Raw genomic sequence first — 5,886 nt, 5'->3', positions numbered from 1 at the left:
CTCCCGATAACTTCAACACGTGGGGGGGGGGGTCGATATATACCCCCTCCCCGATAACATTATTTTCCCGTGTATGTATGTCGTCGTTGTCGATATATATAACTCCCTCCCAGATAACTTCGACATGATGGACGGTCGATATGTATACCCCCTCTCGACCGTGATAACTTATACCACGGGAGCACCCCCCCGGCCCTCTCGCTCGACCGAAACTCTCGAGGACACCCAAACCCTAGAAAAAAACGATGTCGGTCTCCTACCCCCTCCCGCCGCGCCCCTACCCTTGAAGCGTTGCCTAGGCCACCCCAAACCCGGAATAAGCTAGGTCTACGTTTGCACTAATATATCCACCTGCTGTCATGTTTGTGTAATAATTGCCATGTTGTAATATTTGCAGAAACAATGGAGCACGAACGAGATGAGCAAGCAGAAGAGGTGTTGGGGGACATAATCTTAGCCGGAGGTGATATCTTGTCGTATCTTAACGAATATGATGGTCTGGAAGAACAGGGTGAAGAAGCAGGCTGCGGTGATCGAAGAGTGGAGGAGGAAAGACATGATTATGATGGCTCCGGGGACCCAATGCTGGTGCAAGAAGGAGCCCGTGGTGACGGCTCCGGTGACCGAACAGAGTCCGCCCAGGTAAATATATTAGTTAAGCCTGTGCTGACTAGCTAATTGATGCATTCATTGTTTTGGTATGTACACATATTAATTAACACTCATCTTTCTTGTTTTTTCTAGCCCTCCGGATCGAGCACAACAGCGGTAAAGAGACGAGGCCCGAAGAGAAAGTTGCGCTCGGATGAAAGGTTTGAGATCACAGCAATCGCGCGCGACGGCCAACCGATTGAACCCATCCGGACAAAGGATGCATTTGCTGCTCAGTGCGGGGTTCTAGTTAGGGACAAGATCCCGATCAGCATCCACCAATGGTATAAGCCTAAGAAGGAAGACCCTGAGGTGTCTTATGTCAATGATATGCAGAAAGATGATCTTTGGACTGAGCTGAAGGCAAATTTCACCCTACCGCCAGAGGAGGATCCGGAGAAGCCAGTTAAAGAGCAATTAATCAAGTCTCATGCTCTTAAGAAGATGGCAGACCTATTCAGGAGGTGGAAGAATGAGCTGAAAACGTTTGTCGACAAAGAAGAGACACCTGAATTCATCGGCCGGTATGAGAAGATCAGAGATCACTGGCCCGCATTTGTGGCCCACAAGACATCAGAAAAGAGTAAGAAGATGTCAGCGACAAACAAGAAGAAGCTTCACCATCGCACGGGGTCAGGTGGCTACCTCAAAGCCCGGCCTAAGTGGGCCAAGTCTGAGAGGGATCTGCTTGATAAAGGGATCAAACCACAGACAATGAACTGGCCAGACTGTTGCCGGACTTGGTTCTTCGGGGCTGGCGGAACCTTGGACCCTGTATCAGGGAGGTGTCGTTGGACGGACGAGCAACTTGCAATACCCGTCAAGGAGATTCAGCACTATATCGATGCAGCGCAGCAAGGGACGTTCGTTCCAGACAGAGAGAACGACGAGCTCACAATGGCCCTCGGGAATCCTGAGCACCCTGGACGGACACGAGGCACGCCAGGCTCCGTTCCGTGGAAGGCTGGTTTTCCGGACGCGGGCGGTTACAAAACCCAGGAGAGGAGGAAAAAAGTGGAGCAAATCCAAATTCAGTGTCTGCACGAAAGGGTTCAAGTGCTAGAGGAACGAGACAGCAATAGAGATGCCAAAACTGCCCCCGAAGCTACACCGCCATCTCAGCGTAGAAGCAGCGTGGCTTCCACCGAGCTGCCTCAGCTGGAGCATGCGGCTACTCCTAGCTACCCCGTGGATGCTATCACGGAGTCTCAACATTGCCACCTTATGGCGGAATGGCAGAACTTGAAAGTCAAGGCGGCTGTTGGCTCTGTTTTACCTACTGAACCCGGCGCAACCTACCACTCCCGGCTGATTCCTGAAGGATATGCTAGGGTGATGGTGGATGAAATAACGGAGGGATTTGAGGACCTCCAGCTTGACCACCCTACCGGTGAAGGGGAGACTCGGCTGGGTTTAGCTCTGAAGACTCCATGCCTATGGCGGAAGGAGCTCATCAAGCTTCCGAACTGGACGACTCCGGCGAGTAAGGGCACTCCGCCTCCTCCTCCGGCGAGTGATCAGGGCACTCAGCCTCCTTCTCCGGCGCGTGGCGGCACTCCGCCTCCTTCTCCGCCAGCGCCGGCGCGCCAGAGCAGCCAGCCTCCTCCTTCTCCGCCTCGTCAGCAAGGGCGGAAGAGACCTGCCGCTGCTGCGGCTGCTCCAGCGCGTCGTAGTCCTTCTCCTCCGCCTCATAAGCAAGGAAACAAGACAGCCGCAGCCGCTCCGTCTGCTCTGCCGGCGTCTAGCAGTACAGCTGCCAGAGGCGGGAGGCAATACAGATTCGGTCCTTCTCTGAAGACTCCAGAGAAGTTACCATATGAGATGACCGAGGAGGAGAACGCGAAGATCGTGCGAGCCGAAGTGAAGAACTTCTTTGAAGGGGACAAAGCAAAGAAACATCCACCTCCGGAGGAGAAGGTAGATCCGGTGAAAGCAAAGCGCACTCTGGCTGCCCTGACAAAACCACCAAAGTCTCCGCCAAAAGGCAACTATGAGCGCGTTCTTGCAAAGGCATATGCCGAAGCGGAGCGGTCGGGAAGTACTGTCAGTGATAAAAGGATGAAAGAACGACGAGCTGGGAAAAAAATTGCCCAGCTCGGCGAACAAGAGAACCAATCGTGCCCCCCGCTCAAGGTGTCAAAAGACATCGTCGCTAATGATCCGGGTATGGTGCCCGGTTATACCGATCTTGGAGATTACCTGCCCGACGATGTACATTATGAAATCATGGAGGTGGACGAACACAAATACCATTACGGGAAGCCTCTCGTCAAAGATGTCAAATCTCTAAGCACGATGATGCGAAGACTACATGATTGGTACATGAAAACCTGCAGAGAGTCTGATGGGATGAGTACTTTAACGTTGAGAGTTAAACTGGAGCATGACCTCGTTGGAATTGAACTGCTGAATGTTCCATTTGAGGATTTCTTCCAGTTTTACAATCTAATGTCCCTCGATAAAACAACGATCACTTGCTACTGTCTGTAAGTAGTACTACTTCTGTCATTAAGTCTCTCTATATAGGTCAGCTCTTTCATTGCATGTATTTATACTTATCCTCACTATATTATGCAGATTGAAGATCGCCGAATTGAAGAAAAGACAAATCGGTGATATTGGGTTCATTAACACAAATCTCATAGATGCAACTCAGGTTAAATTTCATGCCAAAGAAGCCGAGGCCAACTTGCTACAATCGTTGGTAATAAATCAAAACAAAGATATAATACTCTTTCCTTACAACTTCAAGTGAGTGTTACTGTCTTCTGCATATTCGGTTTCCCTTTATGTCACATCCTAGTTAGTTCATGCATTAGAGTGTTGCATCATGTCTACATTTCACAGAAACCTGAAATGGGGATGCCAGAAACCCCCAGCACCCCCCCTGGAACAACTAGGGTTTACTAAAATTCTTTTCAATGAACCTGAAATGAATTCCATAAATGTTCACCACCTTTGGTCTTGGCTAAAACCTCTGCCAAAAATGGTTTCATATTTTTGGAGGCCATCTTGGATTTTTGCACAAGCCATAAGCATTTGCATTTGGGCATTTTAAATGCTATAAATATTTTCAAATGCCCAAATAATCTTGAAGGTATTTTTAGGCTATTGGGAATAATCTCAAAGGTGCCCCAGAATATTTTCAGGATTTTTCCAAATGAAATAGTATTTTTACTATTTCAAAACACAGTACAGAAATAAATAAAAAGAGAAAAGAATAGAAGGCAGAGAAACTTACCTGGCAGCCCACCTGGCGGCCCAGCACTGTGCTGGCCCGCGCCAGTCAGCTGCCTGCTCTCGCCAGAGCAGGCAGAGAGGTGACGCCGGCGAGCGCGAGCTCGCCACCGCGCCACCTGCTTGCCGCCCTCGCCGCGGATGAGCTGGCCGACCTCCCTCGACGCGCCCCGAGCCCCTGGACATCGCCATTCTCCCCCATCGCCTCTCCCTCGCCTTCTTCCCACCATGGCCGACGCCGCCGCAGCCACCTCACCGGAGTAGCCGCGCCCACCGTCGACCTCGCGCCGTACCACCGTGTCCTACAGCACCGCCGTCGCCCACTCCTTCGAGAAAGCCGAGCCCCGAGCGCTCGGTTGCCCCGAAGCTCCGCCACCGACCTCGCCTGCGCCGCTCACCGTCGGAGATCCCCTCCGCCGTCGCCACTGCTACAGCTCGTCTCCGACCTCGCCGCCTGCTACGTCGCTACCGCCGTGAGCATGGCCACCTTCCCATCCTCTCCTCTCTCTCTCTCTCGAGCTCTGTAGCCACCGCACGAAGCTCATCCGTACGCGCCGCCGCACGAGCTCGTCGCCGACGAGGCTCCGGCCATCCAACGGCCACACCACTGTAGCCATTAGCTTAACCGCAACGCCAGGAACCCGTAGCACCCTCGCACGTTCCTCGCCGTGCTCTCTAGCTACGGTTTCAACCACGCCCGTACCCCGGCAGCCGCACGGCTCGTCGCCGGCGTCGATTCCGGCGACCCGAGCTCCACTACCACCACCAGTCGACGCGGCTCGCGCCCAGCTACACGTAGGTACTCTCCGCCGTCCTTTTGGTCGCCGGAGGAGGGAACCCGCACTCCACCGCCGCGTCTGGACGTCGCCGGCGGCTAAACGCCGGCGAGTCAGCGTGGTTTGACCACGGGTTGACCCCCCAGGGTCACTGACAAGTGGGGCCCGCCTGCTAAATAAATCTGGGTTAGAGTTAAAACTAATTCTAAATAACTAATTACCTAACAGTGACACTAACACAGGGGACCCACACGTCAGGTTTGACCTGGACGACCCCGTTGACTTGCTGACGTCACACTGACGTCAGGCTGACGCAGTAAAGCATTTACTGGAATTATTCTTATATTGGAAATTCCAGAAATTATCACAAACTTCAAAAAATCATAGAAAATAATCTATAGCTCAGAATGAAAAGATTTATATATGAAAAATGATCAGAAAAATCCATTCTATCCATATGTACTGGTTTCATGCATGATTAAGCAAGTTAACATACTGTTTTATACAGAACAAGATAAAGCATTAATATGGGCCATTTATGAACTTGGAATTTGAATCTTTGATTCAAATTAGTCCAAACCCATCTGGTCTTAGTTGCATTAGCCCGACACATCCATCTTGCCATGTCTCATGCATGCATCATATTGTTGCACTTGCTTGGTGTTGATTGTGCTTCGGTATGCTCATCGTGGTAGGTCCTGCCTCCGAGGATATTCACGAGTATCCAACTGAAGGGCAGTATCCCACCACCACTCCGTCAGGCAAGCAACCCATTGATCATTTCGATACAAACCCATCTTCTCGCTTCTGCTCTCGTTTACTGCATTAAGACAACGCGATTCAAACTGCTGTGCGTTGCGGTAGTTGAACCCACTTTCCTTTGCATGACCTGTCATTGCCACAGTAACTAGATGAAACCCACTAGCATGTGTAGGAGTTGATTGAGCCATGTTGTGTGCTCCTACAATGCTATGCTTGCTATGCTTAGAGTTGTGTCAGGTCTGGCTCATCAGGGAGATGAACTAGAGTGAAAGTGTGTGTGTCGGTAAAGGGAGTAAAGTGTTGAATACGATTTGGTAAAGGTATCGATGGGAGGCCATGTAGGAGTACATGGTGGGTTGTTTCATTGAGACCGTCCCTAAGAACTGAGATCCGTATGCGTGATTTAAGATTCAGCTACTACCACACATTGGGCCCGAAACCAATGGACCCCCTCGGCTTC

The sequence above is a fragment of the Triticum aestivum genome, chromosome 7D (assembly GCF_018294505.1).
Source record: "Triticum aestivum cultivar Chinese Spring chromosome 7D, IWGSC CS RefSeq v2.1, whole genome shotgun sequence".
NCBI lineage: Eukaryota > Viridiplantae > Streptophyta > Magnoliopsida > Poales > Poaceae > Triticum > Triticum aestivum.
This window is presented reverse-complemented; position numbering follows the sequence as displayed.